Source organism: Erpetoichthys calabaricus, chromosome 12, assembly GCF_900747795.2.
Source record: "Erpetoichthys calabaricus chromosome 12, fErpCal1.3, whole genome shotgun sequence".
Lineage (NCBI taxonomy): Eukaryota > Metazoa > Chordata > Cladistia > Polypteriformes > Polypteridae > Erpetoichthys > Erpetoichthys calabaricus.
This window is the reverse complement of record NC_041405.2, coordinates 154,018,272-154,038,602: the sequence shown is the minus strand read 5'-3', so window position 1 is coordinate 154,038,602 and position 20,331 is coordinate 154,018,272. Positions and strand designations below refer to the sequence as shown.

The window sequence follows — 20,331 nt, the reverse complement described above, 5'->3', positions numbered from 1 at the left end:
TCCCTGGCGGCACCTGCAGTAAATCCAACAGGGCTGCACCAAACTCCAACCCCCATGAAGCCCTGCGGGAGTCCGAGGCACCGCTGCAACCCAGGGAGGCTGCCATCTAGCGTCCAGGGGGAGATATTGGGTTTCCCATGCTTGCTCCCCTGGAACATATGCTGCAGGGGCGTCCCAGCCGGGCATGGGCCCCGGCCATCCGTCACACTCTGTATATATTTTTGATGTGACTTACCCTGTGTAGTGTGTATTGTGTAATTATGTTGTTCCACTGTAATTATGTTGTTGGACTTAAGTGCAGCATTTGACACCATCGACCATTCTATTTTACTGCACAGGCTAGAAAATGATGTTGGGCTTACAGGCACCGTTCTCGCTTGGTTTAGTTCTTACTTATCAAATCGATTCCAATATGTACAGAAATGTGCTGACAGGACTCCATCATTGTACACAGAAGTTCAATATGGTGTCCCGCAGGGTTCAGTACTGGGACCTTTACTGTTTTCACTTTACATGCTTCCACTGGGATCTCTCATTAGGAAACATCATGTTAATTTTCACTCGTATGCAGATGACACCCAGTTATACCTTTCATTTAAATCAAATGAAGTTTCTCCGATGTTGTCTTTAATTAGTTGTGTTAGTGAATTAAAGGAGTGGATGGATGAGAACTACTTGTCTTTAAATACAGATAAAACAGAGATGTTAATTGTTGGAGGGAATGACGCTGATCACAACAATATTTTGTCATCATTTAACTCAGTTGGAAACCCAGTCAATTTTACTGAATCAGCCCGCAATCTAGGAGTTATCTTTGACTCTAGCATGTCATTTAAAGCACATATTACAAAGTTGTCCAAAACATGTTTCTTCCATCTTAAAAATGTTAGGAAATTAAGGCACTTTTTAAATAAACAGGATTCTGAGAAACTAATTCATGCATTTATCTCTAGTAGGATTGACTACTGCAATGCGGTGTTCACTGGATGTTCAAACTGTTCTTTATACAGCCTCCAGTTAATCCAAAATGCGGCTGCAAGAATTATTACAAGAACAAGAAAATACGAACACATAACTCCAGGTCTTAAATCCTTACATTGGCTCCCAGTTAAGTTTAGGGCAGATTTCAAAATCCTCCTTTTAATATATAAAGCATTAAATGGCCGAGGTCTGGCTTACTTGTCTGAACTTATCATGACTTACAAACCTGAGCGCACATTAAGATCTCAAGATGCTGCTCTGCTTATGATTCCAAGGATTAATAAAATAACAGGGGGAGGTCGAGCTTTTAGTTACAGGGCCCCTAAACTGTGGAATGGTCTGCCTGCTACTATAAGAGATGCCCCTTCGGTCTCAGCTTTTAAATACCGGATGAAGACTCACTACTTCAGTTTAGCATATCCTGACTAGAGCTGCTGATTAACTGTACAGACTGCATCTCTGTTGTTAGTCATTAGCACTTAAACATAAGTAACATGAGAGTTATAATTGTATAATAACCCTCACCTATTCTGTTTTTCTTCTCGGTACTCAAATGTGGCACTTGGTGCCATGGCCCACCTGCCAAGCTGTTTTGCCTGCCTAAGGAAAAGTCATCCCAGATAGAGGATCGCAGGAATCGTGGGAAAGAGGGGTCCTTTCATCGGATTGGCTGGTCCAGGACTGTTTCAGCTGTGGAACGGCCAAATGGGGGAGGCAGCTTGAAGGATGAGGTCTCCAGGACTCTACACAAATCCACATCTTATTATGGGATATATCATCTACTGTTAAATTCTGCTCTGTACTTCTAAAGTTTATAATGGTGCTCGGTGGCATTCACTGGTGCTTTTAAACTTTGAACTTTCCTCTATCCAATGATGTGCAGAATGTGTTTCTGTCTTATACAGTTTGTTTGAAATACATTTTTGAAATCTGCTCTATCACTTTTCTCCCTGTGTGGAGTTTGCATGGTCTCCCCGTGTCTGCGTGGGTTTCCTCCGGGCGCTCCGGTTTCTTCCCACAGTCCAAAGACATGCAGGTTAGGTGGATTGGTGATTCTAAATTGGCCTTAGTGTGTGCTTGGTGTGTGGGTGTGTTTGTGTGTGTCCTGTGGTGGGTTGGCACCCTGCCCAGGATTGTTTCCTGCCTTGCGCCCTGTGTTGGCTGGGATTGGCTCCAGCAGACCCCCGTGACCCTGTGTTCAGATTCAGCGGGTTGGAAAATGGATAAATGGATGGATGGATGCTCTATCACTTTCAATTGCCCGGTATTATATACAGTGGGTGGGCGGCACGCTGGCGCAGTGGTAGCGCTGCTGCCTTGCAGTTCGGAGACCCGGGTTCACTTAATAATAATAATTCATTACATTTATATAGCGCTTTTCTCAGTACTCAAAGCGCTATCCTCACAGGGAGGAACCGAACCCACAATCTTCCACAGTCTCCTTACTGCAAAGCAGCAGCACTACCACTGCGCCACCTGTGAGGACAATTTTGGGTCCTCCTTCCCAGCTTTACTTACTCAAAGCAATCTATAACATCCAAGTGAAAGATATCACAGCTACAGTTCAGAAGAATTAAAAAAAATAAAAAACAAGAAATCCTGAGATTAATAAAATGACCCCCCCTCAAACTCAATCAGGTGTAAGTGCCCACCATTCCCATTGCGGTTACTGGCTTCCATCCACCTGTGATCAATTGTAATCCATGTGATTAGTGAAGCTGTTCCTGGAGCATTCATTCCCTTGCTTACTAGTACAACTGACTGTGGGTGACAAGCCACTTTCAAAAGATCTCAGGGATAGAGTTGTGGAGAGACATAAGGCAGGAGATGGAGACAAAAAAAATCTCAAAGGTTTTATCAATCCCAAGGAGCCCAGTAAAGTCCATCATAAAGAAGTGTTTGGTACTACTAGGACCCTCCCTGGATCCTCCAAACTGGATGGAAGAGCAAGGAGGAAACTGGTAAGAGAGGCTACCAAGAGGCCAATGGCCACTTTGAAGGAGTTACAGGATTTGATGGCACAGAGTGGTCATTGTGTGCATGTGACAACAATTTCACAAGTGCTCCACAATGGTGGCTTGTTTGGGAGGGTCACAAGGAAAAAGCCACTTCTCAAGAAAGGCCCCATTAAGGCTTGTTTTGAGCTTTGCCAGAATGCACCTTGAAGATTCTGATGCCAAGTGGAAAAAGGTCTTATGGTCAGATGAGACCAAAATCAAACTATTTGGCTGCAATACCAAACGGTACACCAATGCAGCTCACCATCCACAACACACCATACCTACAGTAAAGCATGGAGGAGGCAGCATCCTGTTGTGGGGGGGTTTCTCTGCTGCAGGGCCTCGTTAGGGTAGAAGGAAAAATGGATGGGGCAAAATACCGTTGAATTCTTGAGGAAAACCTGCTACCCTCTGCCAGAAAGTTGAAGATGGGCAGAATGTTCACCTTTCAACATGACAACGACCCAAAGCACACAGCAACATTGACCACACAGTGGCTGAAGGAGAAAAAAGTGAATGTCTTGATGTGGCCTGTCAGAGCCCAGAGCTAAATCCCACTGAAAATCTGTGGAAAGATCTGAAGATAGCAGGCCACCAAAGCTCACCATCCAATGAACAGTTGTGTAAAGAAGAGTGGGGGGCAAATATTACTCAATCTAGGTGTGCAAAGCTGATAGAGAAGAATCCCAACAGACTCAAGGCTGTCATTAAAGCAAAAGGGGGTTCAACAAAATGACATTGACATTTGATCCTTTAATTTCAGTATGTCTTGTTTTTGATTTTTTTATAATTTATCTGAACTGTAGCTGTGATATTTTTCACTTGGATGTTAGAGGTTGCATTGAGTAAGTAAAGCTGGGAAGAAATGTCTTTTGTGTGTGTTTTCATTTAAGGCTGTAAAGCAAAAAAAAAAAGGGAATATTTCGAAGGTGTGTGTGTGGTGGGGGGGTTCTTTTCTATACCCACTGTATATATTGAAATAAAGGGAAGTTTTTCATAACATGTCCTCTTTTTTACTTCACAGAAAATGGTAACCCTGCAACCCTGCATTCTCTCCCATGCACCTCCACACCTCTTGACGTGGCACTCCATCATAAGTCTTCTCCAAATCAATAAACACCATCTGCAGACCTTTCTGTTTTTCTTGATGCTACTCTATCCCCTAAACCATATCAGATAAATAAAAATAACCATGTTCTGCATTCCTTTTTTGATTGCCTCTTTTTTAGTTAGATTATTTTTATTGAGATAATAATCAGCCTAAAATGTCTTATAAAAAAAAAATCCACTCAAGAAAATGAAATGCAAAGCATTCAAACTTTGTGGATAGACCCATAGGGGTATTTTGTTAATACGAGGGCTAATTGAAAAGGAATGAGAATTAATTTTTAATTTAGAATCGGATGACTCCACAGGCTCGGAATATTTTTTCTTTTGCAAAGTAACGTCCTTTTGATTGAATATAATTTTTACAAAATTTCAAAAATGATTCAAAGACACATCATGTCATTCTCTAAATCCAGACCAAGGTCATGAGGTGGACCTTTGGGGTGGGGAGGGCTTCGGGGGGGGGGGGGGGGAGGGGATTAAGGTGGGTTTAGGTGAGGGGGTTCTGGAACCAGCAGCCATTCTACCTGCACTTCAGAAGAGGTCATCCACCTGAAGTTAAGCATGTTCAGGCCCGACTAGTACTTGGGTGGGAGGCCATTTAAGAAAAGCTTGGGTTGCTGCTGAGGTGTTGGCGAGGCCAGCAGGGGGTGCTTACACTTTGGTCTGAATGTGGATCCCGATGCCCCAGAGCAGCACTGTTCTTTAAACATGGCACTGTCTTTCAGATGAGACGTAAAAACTGAGGTCCTTACTCTCTGTGGTCATTAAAGATGTCCTGGCTAAATTGCCCAATGAGGCCTTGTTATTCTGGCCCACTAATCATCCCATGTCTTTAAATGGCTATCTCTGTCACCCATTCACCACCTAACAGCTAATGTGTGGTGAGCTTACTGGCACAAAAATGGCTTCTGTCACATCATCTAGATGGATGCTGCACATTAATGGTGGCTGAAGTGGCTCCCCACTCACTATGTAAAGCGCTTTGAGTAGTGAGAAAACTTATATAAATGTAAAGAATTATTATTATTAGGGATGCTCCAATCAGATTTTTTTATGTTACCTTTTAAAAAAGTACACTAATCTGCTGAATAAACAGATTAGAAGCATTATATCCTATATTAAAGTGTATTTTTATAATTAACAAGTTGATTACCCAGTGGCTTTGCTCACTGAGTGCAAGGGAAAAAAAAATAAAATGTAGTCTATAAGTTATTAAACAGTAAAACATTAACATTTAAGAAGTAAAGATACATTGAGCACCACTGGAGTGGTTTTGGGTAAACTACATTTTAAAGGCGCTATAACACAACAGGTAAGTAGTAGATCCCTTGTGAAAGGCGCTACACGACCGCTGTGGTATAGAAATGACATGTTCTATGTGATCGTCCAAATTTTTGCCTGACAACCTTGCACTACATGCCTGTGATTTACTTGTTAAAATAATTAATCACAAAAGCAACCTTGAATGTTGTGGGGTTTTAGTGACCCGCAGTCACCTTAAGGGACAGTAAGTAGTCGTGCAGGGCAATTTACAAACAGAGTCCTGCTTCGATGGCGCAGATTACACTTATTCGCAAAGATTTCCACTCTCCCAGGAGCCGACAGGGGACTTGAAGTGTCACAAACAGTGCGAGAAGAGAGGACGCTGCCCGAAACTGCGAAGCTCTCGACTCGGCCGCGCAGGCTGACATTCCACAACTCCCAGCGTCCACTTTGTTCTCACGACCCCTCGCCGCTGAAGGCGGTCTCGTCTTCACATTGTTTACAGCTCGGCGCAGTTAAAAAGTAGAAAGACGCAAAGCTGTTTTCCTCATCTCTTCTACTATCAAGTACTGCCAACTAAAACAAAGTTACAATGTGTCAGTTTCAGTGACAGTCACGTGGACGAATAAATAAAACTTCTCTGTCAGAACATGCCTGGTCGGCGGACGGCTCAGCGCTGTAGTCCAGAGAGGAGGGGTGGGCGAGGCGGGGCGCACACAAATAATAACAATTCGTAAAGGCGATATAAAAAGTGATTAGTTCCTGTATTATAATATGTTCTGTGGTCATACGTAATTTCCGTTTCATACGTAATTTCCATATCACGTAGTCATACGTAATTTCCGTTTCAAACGCAAAAAGAATTTTATATATATAGATCTATAGGCCACAGGTGTTAGCATTTCTTTTTAACAAATGAAATTCTGTAAGCTTATTGTTCTATGATCATAAAAAAGTAAAATAAATAAAATGTAATTTAACTAATAAAATATGAACAAAAATATTTATCCATAATATGTACTGCATAAAAGAACATTTTTTTTTCTCACAATCATAAGCTGTCATATTTATTTTTTTCTGTAATGTACTTACCTGAAACAAGGCTTAATTAAAAGTAGTAAGGGCGGCATGGTGGCTGTGGGTAGTGCTGCTGCCTCGCAGTTGGGTGATCTGGGGACCTGGGTTCGCTTCCCGGGTCCTCCCTGTGTGGAGTTTGCATGTTCTCCCCGTGTCTGCGTGGGTTTCCTCCCACAGTCCAAAGACATGCAGGTTAGGTGGACTGGCGATTCTAAATTGGCCCTATTGTGTGCTTGGTGTGTGGGTGTGTTTGTGTGTGTCCTGCGGTGGGTTGGCACCCTGCCCAGGATTGTTTCCTGCCTTGTGCCCTGTGTTGGCTGGGATTGGCTCCAGCAGACCCCTGTGTTCGGATTCAGCGGGTTGGAAAATGGATGGATAAAAGTAGTAGTTTCCACGATTTTTCTAACAACAAATATATATTCGCAATCAGTTAATTGATATTATCATTCAAACCTGTTTGAATGAAAATGTGCATGCATTCACACCTTTTAATCATTTTAAATCATTAATTATACAGCTTTATACATTTAAAATACATACTGGAAATCTCATGTAGTTTTTGAGAATCTTTAAAGCAATACAGTTTCCGTAGTGTAGCGGTTATCACGTTCGCCTCACACGCGAAAGGTCCCCGGTTCGATCCCGGGCGGAAACACTTTTTTTTTTTTTCCTCGTGTAAATATATTTTGTTTCAGTCCTATTTCTTGAAATATTTCACTAATAAATCATTCGCAAGATATTTCCGAACATAAATGCACAATGTTTTCAAAAAGTCAAGACCGACTTGTCGACTCCTCCTATCCGCAAGATGGGGACGAAATCGAAAGCAAACTGCTGGACTCGCAGCCGTTGTAGCAACTGGTTGAGTCTGCGCCTGAAACGATTAGGGGGCGTGGCCAACATGAATTCCTCTTCCGGGTCAAAGGTGGCACATTGGCTGGGCTTTGCCGTGCCTGTTTCCGTGATCTGCTCGTTGACTCCTCCTGCCGCTATAGTTCAGGCCATGGAAGCCGCCTGAACTGTTAGATATCGTCGCTGTGAACTCAACCCAAGCTGCTTAGTTCCTCATTGTGCACATCGCTTTTCGGAGAGCGTAGAGGGGGAGAAGCCGGGCGCCGCATCCGGATCTGTGAGTACCCGGCTTTGGATATTTATTCGTTGGCAGTGGGGCGGATGGAAATCACACCCGTTTCGTGTAGTTTGATACGACAACGGAGTGGATGACTAGAGGAGGCTTCAAAACGCTAACCTTAGAAATGAATGGGGACTCCGTTGGTGTAGAAAGACAGCTCGGCGGGCGGCCGTGTCCCGTGTTTGTGTTTCTCCTGCCATGTCAGCGGATTTTGGCTGGCAGCTTCGCACTGTCCGTCGTCATTCTGGCCAATAAGTGCTTCTTTCTTCGTCCCTGCATTTTTTTATAACGATGGGTACCCAAGTAACACACCATCGTCTCATCTCTTAATCATTTCAGAGCTTTAAGAGAAAAGGCTGGTAACTCGACCGCTGACGCCACTCTGACATAGCGAAACTGAAGATGGACACCTCAAAAACACCACATTTCCATCAAAAGTGCGAATTGTAGAAGTAGGCGCGCGCACATATAATATCAGTCGAGCACTCTGGGTTAGTGTTCCCCACAGAGAGGCGCTATATGTAGTCATAAAGTTGCTGGTTCACTGTGCAGCACACATTTGGGCAATGATGCCAGAGTCAGTCATTTATTAGTCACATCTAGGATGAAAATGACTGCTCTGTGATGTGGCAGTAAAACACTTTGTAAAGCCCTTCAGTTTCCGTTATTGACTCCTTCAGCCTTTCTGAGCCAGACATTTCACTGTCCAGTGCTTTAGTTGTAGCCTGTGCCCTGATATTTACATTTATTTGCTTACCAAAGTTCCAAAAAAAGTGATCAAAGAAGTTAACATCAGTCTGGGACAAACAAGTGCTACAGGGCAAGGATACAAAATTGATTATCACAAGCGAAGAGCTCGGAGCAAGTTGCAAGCTAAATAGCTGTCCGTTAGACAGAAGTTTCCCTGAACGCAAGTCTTCAAACGCCTCATAAACCCAGTGAGGGAGTCAGATTTTCGAATAGAGTTGGCCAGCTCGTTCCACTAGTTAGGAGATAGACATGAAGCACCTAGCTGATATTTTTAATTATTTATAATGCAGAGGTGGAATCGGTAAACTTGAGTTGTTGACAAGGAGCATGGGACCACACAAGTATCTCCATATACTATATATAGGTGCTGATCCATTTCTTCGTGCCCCTACAGGAAGCCAGTGTCTTAGGTCTGGAGTGACATGTGCACGCCTCAGCTGGTTGAACACCAGATGTGCTGCTGCATTTTAAATCCTCTGCAGCGGCTTGGTGACACAAGCCAGTACTCCACACCAGCAGGGAGTTGTAGTGGTCCAGAAGAGAGAAGACCAAAAAGCCTGGACCAGGAGTTGTATTGCATACTCTTGTAGATGAGGTATAGAGTGAATCTATAAGACCGAGACTCCGTAGCAGCACGGTGCTAAGAATTTAAATCTAATGTCTGAAGGTATGAGCATTGTAGCAACACCTTTGTCAGAAAAAAAGCTTCAGACATTCTCAGTTTGAAGATATTAATTCAATTCCATTCTGTTGTATTGTCCCGTGAGGAAATTTTTGAAGAAGTGAGAAGACCAAAAGCCTGGAGCAGGCGTTGTGCTGCATAATCTGTTAAATAAGGTTTGATCTTGCAGATGTTGTATGGAGTGAATCTGCAAGACCGAGACTCTGTAGCAAAGTGTTCCCTGAAGGACAGCTCGTCACGGGTCAACAACTCAAAGTTGCATACCAACTTGGTGGATATTAGTGATACTGAACTAAGCTGAACAGAGACTGGGGCTGCTGAACAGACAGGTGACCTGGGATAACAATATGGTCCTTACTGTAGGAAGTCACTATATCAAGTCAAAGGGTTTATGCTTCGTGCCAGTGACACTCATGCCAAGCATTTCACTTTTTAGTCTCTCATATCCTCAAGCAGTGCTGGGCGGTATACCGGTTCATACCAAAAAATGTTTATTTTTGTTATGATATGGATTTTTCTTATACCGCAACACCGGTTTAAATAGCCTAAACAACATTCGGAACGTGGCACAGCGGGAAACTGTTTAAGGGGGGAACTTTTTCACTGGTACACCGCTAAATACGCATGCAACAGATTACATGCGTTAGTGGAGGTATTGAGCGGTGAAAATGGACAGAGAACATTCCGAAATGGAAGCTGTAGCGGACGATAAAGTCGAACATGATGACACAGAGGAACTTTTGACGAAAAAAGGTGCTGTGTCTGTTGTCTAGAGAGATACTTTGGTTTTAAAAGGTGTGATGTGGACCATTATGTTTAAATGTGTGAATACTGCTTCTATACTACAGGATAATACTGCAAGCCAAGTTGTACTTGTTTTATGTTATTTTTATTCAATACTGTGTAATGTACCTGGTTACTGTGTAATAGTGTGGCGATGCCGGTCCCCTACAGACTCTCTCTTCCCACATGGGAGTCTGGTTGAACCAACACAGTCAATAGTTATGACCGAGATGAGCTGAGAAATCTCATTGAAGCCAGGGGATGGTGGAAAGTGCTCAAGTGCTTTTGTTAAAAACAGTCAAAGTAAAACTAAAAGTGTCCGTTGTGCAGTGTTCAGAAAAATACAGTACCCAAATAAATAGCAAATCCATAAAGCCAGTGAAACGTGGGGATAAAATCCATAATAAATAAATCCGTTAAAATGCAGTCTCTCTCCTCGCCCAATCACAGCACACCACCTTCTGTCTCCACGGGTCACCCTTCACTGGCGTTGCTGGCAGAGCCTTTGCCGCACAAACTGCTTTCTGCCAACCCTTGTCTTGGCTGCTGCCACACTGCGCAGCCAGACCGTCCGAGGTCGGCACACCTGCCGTCTTCCTTCGCGCTCCTCAGATCCATTGGGAGGTCTTACGTTTCGCTCGCCCCACTCTACACGCTTAGTCAGTGGGGTGAACTAGCAGCCCGTAGATCGCTTCAGCCTGCGCTCCCTCATGGAGCCCCAGCTCGTGCTGCCTTCTCCTTCCTGGTGTCTGGATCGTCTCCCATGACTGCCTTTTCCTTTCTTTAACCTTCTTGTGTTCTATCTTTTCTTTTTTCCTTCCCCCTATCCTGCCGGCCCATAAATGTATGTCTCCGTGGGCACAGCGCCTTATTCACACGCCGATTCACAGTAAGCCGATGAAGCAATTGAGAACGATCAGGTGCGACTCGCCCCAATCACCATCATCAACTCTCCGCGGTCGTGCAATCGCGCCAAATGGAGATGGACACGATGAACTGGATTTAAAAATGGACCATATTTTTTTTGAAGTGACGGACCCACTATACCACAAATAGCATTATAAATGCAAGTTGCAGTTTTATTATTTATGTATATAGCTTAGCTCGAAGCAAGGTCCATATTAATGCAATTTGACGGTTCAGTTGGTAAAGATGTCATCACCAAGTTGCACTTGTTTTATTTTTTTGTTATGAATACTGTGTAATGTACCTGGGCTTGAAGTTTTGAAGTAACAGTATTAGTACTGGAAGTTGCACTATTATTTATTTTATTGTTATTATTTATTAGTTTAAATATTATGCAGTTTAATAATGGTAAAGTTGTTTAAAAAGTCACTTTAACGTGTCAGTGGGCAGAGATTGTTAACATTAACAGAAAGTGTAGTTGGTTTACAAAAAATATTTACCATTTATTCAGTGCAATACAACTTTTGACAATCACCTCTGGATATTTTACTAAGTCTAAATGCCTCTTTGGGTGGTTGAAAATATGTTGTCAAAATTATACTTTAAGTTGTTTGCAAAATTTGCTCAATAAAAAGGTTCTATATTTTGACTGCAACTGTCATGCAATGGGATTCCTTCTCTTCATTAGTGCCACCCCCTTGAAAACTATCACTTTGTGGGGCCATGCCAACCTGTATTAATACATATGTGCACATTAAAATGTTTTATTTGTACAATGTACAATTCTCATGACAGTGGAGTAGGTTATTCTTAGCCAGTCTACTGCAGTAATTGCAGTGGAAAATGTGGTTAACTCATGCATGGGAAAAAATACAGTCGAATACCGTGAAACCGGTTCAATTTTGAAAAATACCGTGACATAGAATTTTGGTCATACTGCCCAGCACTATCCTCAAGATAATGTCCACTCTTATATAGACAGCTAGTACTTAATTTGTTCCAAGGGAGTTTTTTCCTCTGTGCTTAACATGAAAACACCTTGACATGGTGTTCACTTCAAAACGGCTCTGTGTAAACTTTATAAGTTTCCTATTTTCACTTCATGCTTCATTTAATCAGCGAACCTGAGTCAGACAATTGCACACAGCAAAACCTTCAATGGCTCTGGTTCCAGACCTCCAGGGCTTCTGAAATACTAGGTGAAAATCCATTAAGTAGCAGTATACCCGACTGCGCTAGAAGTGGAAACAATTTAATTGCTGATAGAACCTGCTTTTGTCTGCTTATTTGATCCTCTTTGCAATTCGATGCATTTTGCGCAGTTTCTTAATCGTATTCCCTTTCGGAGTTTCGAAAGCACTTATAAATGCAAGGGGTGTAGTTCTTCATGGAGTTAGCTTCACACTAATGTAGTGGGGAGTATAAGCAGAGAGTAAAGTGTCAATATGCTATTACTTATGATCGAATCAAGCACTTTGGGGAAGCTTAGCCCAGCTAAATAATCCCGTGGTGCCACATCTGCTCAAATTGTAAAACACACCTTAGATTGGTGTTGTGCACCAAAAAAGTGCTTTATGAAGTCCTATTTGTGGATTTGGTCTCCAGTACTTGCCCCTTCCTGTTACTATAAATGACACACACTGCAGTTGTGACCAGCTTGGCTGACTACTTTGAGCAGTTGTTTAAAGCTGATCCTCCAGCTAGGACGTTGGACATCTCTGGGTCTGCGGTTCTTGAGGCTGATCCTCCAATTAACTGTGAACCCCCAGTCTCACTGAGATTGCACAGCTGGTGGACCAGCTGAGGGTTGGGAAGACTGCAGGGATCTGTGGTATTCTAGGCGAACTTCTCCAGGCTGGTGGTAAGGCCATCGTTCTGGCATTGCAAGCAATCTTTGCTTCCATTTGGGAGTCGGGCATCATCCCAACTGACTGGAAAACGTGATTCATCATTCCTATCAGGAAAAGGAAGGGGGATGTATCCAGTAGGGGGCGTTAGCTCCCTTGTTGGAATACGTTCTTTTGTAATTGCGGCATGTTACATAACCCAAAACTATATAGATATAATATAAAAAGGCGATACCCCTCCCTTAGTGATACAGCGTTAAGAAGTCACATAGGAGAAATAACTTAACTTTCTTTAATGACAGTTTATGCAGCATAACAGATGAGGAAGCCATGACAAGTCCTTCGGGAATGGGAGCCCAATGTATAGAGTCCGCCATTTTTGTTGCTGCATTGGAAAGATTTTCCAGATCTGATGACGGTATCTCCCATCTGTCCGTCGGCTTCCTCGTCTATTATGCCGCGTAATCCGTCATTAAAGAAAGCTAAGTTATTTCTCCTGTATGATTTCTTACTGCCGTATCACTAAGGGAGGGGTATCGCCTTTTCATATCATATCTGTATAGTTTCGGGTTATGTAACATGCCGCAATTACAAAAGAACTTATTCCAACAAGGGAGCTGGCGCCCCCTGCTGGATAAAAGTGGTGACAAGGATGGGATTGTGGCTAAATTACTAACCGCATTATATTTATAATGTTTATATATATAAAGGCAGTCCCCTGGTTACATACGAGATAGGGACTGTAGGTTTGTACTTAAGTTGAATTTGTATGTAAGTCAGAACAGGTACATTATTTTAACAAATGCTGTTGTTGACTGACTGTAACCAAGTGCTCTGCCAATGAATGATGGAGTTTCACCTCTCTGAACTTTTTATTATTTCTACTTTATTTTCAATGGTGATGGTTTTTCTTTTCTTTACTATATCACCAGCACTTCCATCAGATTTGTGTTTCAGAGACATTGTTGAAGATGAGCTCTTCTGCACAGCACTGTACAGCTATCACAGCAGGAAGGCACCAGTCGTCAACATGTCTGATGTATAGGGTGGTCCAGATCTAATTATGCAATTTTCATTATGCTATACTAAACTTATTCAGTTTATTACATAGAAAATCACCTGAAAAATCCCGGACCATCGAGAAGTGTGCGAACTGACGACATGAAGAATCGTCTTTGCGCCGAACTGGAATAGTCCCTGCATAAATCAAAGTCATCCAGACGATCTGGATCTGCATAATTAGATCTGGACCATCCTGTACTGACAAGAGACAACTTCCTGCTATGTGCGTAACAGTACAAGCAGGCTTGCTATTGAGAATGAATGGGGGCAGCGAGGGGCGGTTCATCACCAGCCCACCTCACAGTCACCTCCACTACAGTATGCTGCCTGCAGCGTACATAACACCACCGCCCCCATTCAACACACAGCCATCCGAGGCACACTACAGTGCTATACCCCGCCGCCCCGTTCAGCCACAACCGGATCACTTGCAGCATTACCAGCCGCGCACCTAAAATGAACGGGGCAGCCATATGTGGTGGGCGAGCAGTGAAACCGCTTGCTGCCGGGAGTCACCCGAGGGACACTACACTGCGCGAGCAGCGAAATCGCCTCCGTCCAGCCACCGGTTGCAGCGTCCACAGGCCGAGGATGACGGAGCGGCAGTTACTGAGGCGCATGCGTCGCAGCTGCAGCCCGTTCGTATGTTGTGAGTCGGATGTCCATAACCTGGGGACTACCTGTGTGTGTGTGTGTATATATATAAAATATTGTGATATAGAAGCTGTGTAGTGCCTGACCCGACAAGTGCCTCAGTGTGAGTCGAGTCGGGCGCTATACAGTGTCAATATCACACTGGCGTAGTCGGCAGGATTCTGGTCAGTCCTTTTGGGCCAGGACCTGTTTAAAATTTGTGTGGTGACCCGGCACAGCAGCGCGAGGCACATACCCGACACAACAGTGCGGAAAGCGCACACCCAACACAGCCGCAGGAAAGCATGTGCAGCACAGTGCAGAGAGCGCGCACCCAAGGCTGCAGCGCGAGGTATGCGCCTGCCCAAGGCTACAGCGTGAGCAAGACAAACAGTAGAAGATGAAAAGAGATGTAGATGACAAAATAGAACGTTGTAAAGAGGTTCAAAAACGTTAGCGTGATACACATGCAGAGCAGGGTAGAGATAATGAAAGTACTAAAATTCGAAAGTCTCAAAAAAAATGATGGTAAAGAACACATTAGCGCAAACAAATGGAAATTATTACTCGGTGAAATAATGGAACAGCGGAAAGAGATCGAATATATTGTTCAGATTTAAACAGAGACTTGTAGATTGTCTGTCATGTTGCCATCAGGGAAAAGTAGTGTTTCTTCCCAATGAAGAGGCGTATCCGTGAGAATTAAAAGATTTGTTGCTGGGTGAAAGTGAAATCCACATACGCAAGCGGCAGAGATGTGAAGTGGCTGGCGTGTCTAGCGCAGGCGGGGGCTGAGGGGGTTTCGAGTGAAGCCCCCTAGTTTAAATGAAAGAAAACCTCAAGGTTTGAAGTCCAAAGCCTTAACCGCTACGCCACACTTCTCACGACAGTCCTGTAGTGGACGAAGACCGTTCAGAAAATGGAAGGATAGTTCATTTATGTTTGGAGAGTCTTTTTTTAAAGACTGCTGGAATGTGTCCAGTCCAAAAGCTCAAAATGAGTCGATGATCTTCCTGCCATTCTTGAATCAATAAAATGATTTGTTCTGCTCAAAAAAAAAAAAAATCCTTTGCAGCTGAATAAAAACTTTATGACAAATCTGCCCTTTATATTCTTGTGTGATTTATTTCTGAAAGGATGCTAACACTGCTTTAAATGGTAGTTTAATTACCAAGTTTTCTTTTGTTCCATTTCATTGCGTTTATTTTTAGCTACACATTAATACTGATTTTTTTTTATGTAATCTCTATTTACAGAAATCAATATACAGTGTATATTTGTATTTTAGAAGGTGCTTTTAGTGAAATGGAACAGGTTAGTGTCTTTTGAATAGAACAAAAATCCATTCAGTATGTCCTCTGTGAAATAAAGCAGCCCTTCCAAGAATGACATTGTTTGGTGGGAGACTTGAGGTCACGGTCACAGACCGAGGATCACGTTCAATTGTTTCTAAACTCAGTTTTTCTTGCTTGAGTTATTTTTTTGTCATTTCATTTACATTATTGTTTCTGTGGGTCCTTTTGATGCCATATTTTATTGAATTAGCAGAATATCGGTGTTATAGACTTACAGTTATTCAGGTGTTGTACTCTTCTCGGACGGCAGAGCCGGCTGAGGACTACACAAGGTTTAGAGCAGGGGTGGGCATTGTTGGTCCTGGAGGGCCGCAGCGGCTACAGGTTTTCATTCCAACCTAGTTGCTTAATTAGAAACCAATCCTTGCCAATTTCAGACCTTATTTAATTTTATGGCTTGTTAGTATGCAATGTAAGGTTCTTATATCGTAGATTTTTTCCTTTCCAAGGATGTCATCCAAATGATTTGAAACCTAAAACAGATAATTTTCAGTCTGTCACATTTTCTATTAAGTGTTTTATTAAATCAAACAAGCGAGATGGAGAACTGCTGGCTGCTTTGTCGTGAGTGCAGCTCTTTAAGATTGAAATAAGCAATTAAGGCTGGGGACCCTTAACGAGCGAGACCACTAAAATGAAGCATCAAAATGTCACTTAAGCAATAAGTGCTTCATCGGCAATAATTGACTTCTCATTAAAAAAAAACTGGGTTGGAACAAAAACCTGCAGCCACTGTGGCTCTCCAGGACTGACATTGCCCTCCCCTGGTCTAGGGCAAGAGTGGGCAAAGTCGTTCCTGGAGGGCCGCAGTAGCTGCAGGCTTTTCGTCCAACCGCATTGATTAAAAAGAAGTGTTTATTGTTCAAGTAACACTTACGCTTCATTATAGTGGTCTCGCTCGTTAAGTTTTGAACCCTTATCGCTTATTTTAGTCTTAAAAAACTGTATTCATGGTTTTTAGTAGCTCCTTATCTATATTTATAAAAGCAAAATACCACTGACTCGGTCATCGCGAAATCTCACGAACCATGAAGGCTTGGGACTTGAAATTTGGAATGTAGGTTACCCTAGGCCCATAGGTGCTCTCTAAGAAACGGTATTAAAAATTTTGTGGTCCAAGTGCGAAATTTCTTATAGTTTTTTAGACCCGTTTGTCTGTCCGCTTTTCACGAGAGAACTATTTAACGGATTTAGATCGGGTTTTTTTCTATAATTTGCTTGAACATTCTGTTGATTTTGCGACTTTCTCGTCGCGTTAAGTATCATAGTTCGCCTGCGTTACCAATTTATTAGCCCGAATCTGAGACTCATCGGGCCGTAACCTTAACTCCGCTTAGTTAGCGAACGAGAGAACTACTTAACGGAGTTAGATCTTTTTTTTTTTTTTTTATATCATCATTTGTTTGAACATTCCGGTTGATTTTGTGACTTCTCTCATCACACTAAGAATCATAGTTCACTTGCAGGAGCAATATATTTGCGCAAATCCGAGACGGAGGCTGCGGGCCAAGGGGAGGGGGAAGTGTGACGTCAGGAGTAGAGAGCTGGGCGGGGCCCCCTCACTGTCCTGTTTCACTAATATGCGGGTGGAGCCGGGGGGGTGGGGGTTTGTGGTGCGATGGCTAGTTAGCAATAAGATGCAAATGACAAAAGAAACCAGTGTGGTGGACGGCTGGGACGCCTGGAGAACAAAGCACCGGGAGAAGGGCACTATCTCCCCTAGGACGCAAGAGGGCAGCCCCCCTGGATTACATCGGTGTCACAGGATTGGAGCTTGGAAGTTCAACCCAGTTTGGGCCCGTGCCCACCATTAGGTGGCGCCCGTATGGTTCCCGGAGTCATTGCCTGCAGGACTTCCGCCACACCTGGAAGGCCTGCAGGAAAATCGTTAGAGCACATCTGGGTACGACATAAATGGGGCTTCCTCACTCCATTCTGGAAGCCAGAGTCGGGAGATAGAAGACAGAGCTTGCGGGAGAGGAGTGGAGGCGGCAGAATAGAAAGAAAAGAAAAGGACAGTGGGCTTTATTGGTGATTTATGCATTGCGTGTGTGCTGTAAAACAGAGCAGAAATGAAACGTGTGTGTTCTTGGACTTGGGTGTCCTGTGTCTGTCTGTGATCCGGGCTGGGAATGTTCACACCAGCATTTCTCCATTTAGCTCGTTTCCAATTACACCTGTGTGTATTTATCTTGCACTATTTGGTTTAATTGAATACTGGGAAGGAAAGTGAAGAGAAAAAAGAGAAGGACTGAGAATTACTCCTCCATTTTAAACTTCAAATCATTTGGATGATTTCCTTAGAAAGGAAAAAAGAAAATCTTGGATATGAGAATATGAGACCCTGACCTGGCAGAGTTAAAGCACTAGCAAGCCATGAAATGAAATTATTGGCAAGGATTGTGTTTTAATTAAGCAACTGGGTTGGAACAAAAACCTGTAGCCACTGCACCCCTCCAGGACCGACTTTGCCCACCCCTGATCTAGAGACTAGTGTTAACAGGACAAGTATAGAGCTCAGAACAAAGTGCCAGGTAGTTACACTTCCACAGTAATGAACCTATCAAAGCCATTAGTAATTTGAAACTGCAAAAAAAATTCTTCAAATGCTTTTTAGAGATCATCTATACTTCACACTCAGAATGCATATGCGCACGCATCATGGCTGCCACGCGCTCCCAGCGTTCATTTGACACGTCCTCTGAGCAGGTCCTCAGAAATTAACGCTATGCATGCGCAAATTGCAGACTCGAGCAAAATGTCGGGGGGGGGGGGGGGGGCGCAGTGTGATCAAGTTGGAACGTGACGTCTGGGTCTCTGTTTACTATCTACATGTGACACATTTGAGGATCGATGTGCGCGCTTCGATGTTTGATGAATGGTTCGATGTGGTGAAGCAAAATGCCGACATACAGATGCATTCGTGGTGCTTTTATATTCAAGCGTCGCATATTCCCAATTGTAATGACACGATACATTTTAAAAGTCTCACATGGCATCTTTTGTGCCATCTTTTTTTTTCTGGGGCTTCCTCCTGACGTGACAGCAGCGGCAAACAGCGATAGATCACCACACAGAACACATTAAATGGATGATATTCCAACTCACTGCACATTTAGAATCCTTAAATTTATACTTAATATCACTCTCATGATGAAATGCATTAAAGTATGTGTGTTACATTTTATAGATAAATCGTTAATACTGTTAATAATTACACACATGGGGTGACACGATGGAGGAGTGGTAGCACTGCTCTCTCGCAGGGAGTCACGTCGCTGGTATTCCCAGCCTGGAGTTTACATGTTTTCCTGCTGGGTTTCCACCATGTCCTCCGGTTTCCTTCCAGAGATATGCAGATTTGGTGACACTAAAATGACGCCAGTGTATGTGTGTGAGTGCTTGTATTCACCTTGCGATGAGCTGATGCCCATCCACGGATTGTTTCTGCCTCATGCCCAGTGCTAGCTGGAATGGGCACATCCCTGGATTGATGGATTTAATCATTAAACATCCTTTTCAGAGATAATGCAGTAAGGTGTCATCGGAGTTTAATGGGTGCTCCAGGCAATTCACAACACTGCGAAGCCGAACCTGTTCTCACAGTGATGATATCTCTCGCTGCCACCTGGTGGATTCTTCCAGATTTACGTAAAGTGCGTGCACAAGTATAAACAGTAAAACGCTTGCGTAGCAGGAGTGTCTGCTGGAGCATCACATGAAGTACCAGGTGGCACATGAAAAACCGAACCATATCCAACTCCAACATCGACGTATGTTTCTTAGCCTGTACACGAAACGAAAGATATGCAATACAAAAATCCAGTTGCAATTGTTTGAAGGAGCCACGTGCAATAAAATACACGTTTTTCCTTGTCATTGTCCTTCTTGGACACAAGTCATTCTGTATGTCTTCATTTGTAGTTGACAAGACCTGTGCGAAACATTTTCTTGCTGTGCCAATTTACGTGTCGATTTTCTAGGACTTCTGGCCATCTGTTCCTGAATATCTGCAACGACTGCAAGTGTACAAACGGACGGGGTCCGATTCTTTTTGCAGTTTGCAACTGACCCAGTCTTACGCCACTTCTTAACCAACTCATGAATACCGCTCTTTGCTGGTCGGTTTATGCCAGGAAACGTCTGTGCAAAAATGTCCCGCGTTTCCTTAAAAGAACTGGTAGACACATACGCCTCTACTATTCCAATTCTCTGTTGCAGAGAATATATCTTCCGGATCTCTTTCACGCACGTCTGTACCCACTGGCTCACAGCTTCCTTACTAATGCACAGTTGGGGCTGCTGATATGATATGAAGGCTCCTTGATCACGACGGTACCCGCCTGTATAATAGCTCGAGCCTGCCGGTCGGAGATGGTTCTGTTTTTCGTGCGCTACCCTGTATAAACCTGGCCTTACACACATTGACAGAGTCAGCAGCTCTTTCACCAGATAGGAGCTACACCTGAAGAGTGTCTGGACGGAGATTTAATGTGGAACAGTTTAGGAGAAGAGAGGTTAGAAGTGTCGTGGGATCTAATGCAGACGGTCTGTAAACAGGAGAGAATACCAGAGGAATGGAGAAACAATGGGATTGTATCCGTTTATAAGCTAACAAGGGGGGCTCCACCCCCTGCTCGCTTTGCTCGCCTACCCCCGGAGTTGGGTATCCTGAAATACATTAGTTGAGCTCGTTCGTCTTGGAGCCGTGCCTGCTTTGCTTGCGGCATTTCAGACGCGCGTTGTAGGC

At 43.4% G+C, this 20,331-nt stretch overlaps 2 protein-coding genes and 1 non-coding gene across 3 annotated transcripts in view; 2 read left to right on the top strand and 1 right to left on the bottom strand.

Moving 5' to 3' along the window:
• Positions 1-20,331, bottom strand: part of rps28 (ribosomal protein S28) — an 892,132-nt gene that overhangs the window by 375,807 nt on the left and 495,994 nt on the right. The window lies entirely within an intron of this gene.
• On the top strand, positions 7,014-7,086 carry trnav-cac (transfer RNA valine (anticodon CAC)). Its single transcript has one exon. It is a non-coding gene; the product is annotated as a tRNA-Val (tRNA).
• The window catches only part of dpp9 (dipeptidyl-peptidase 9), a 174,720-nt gene continuing 161,756 nt past the window's right edge, over positions 7,368-20,331 (top strand). The window contains exon 1 of the mRNA XM_028816596.2: positions 7,368-7,560. The gene's annotated coding sequence lies outside the window, so the exon portion shown is untranslated. The remainder of the gene's footprint in view (positions 7,561-20,331) is intronic.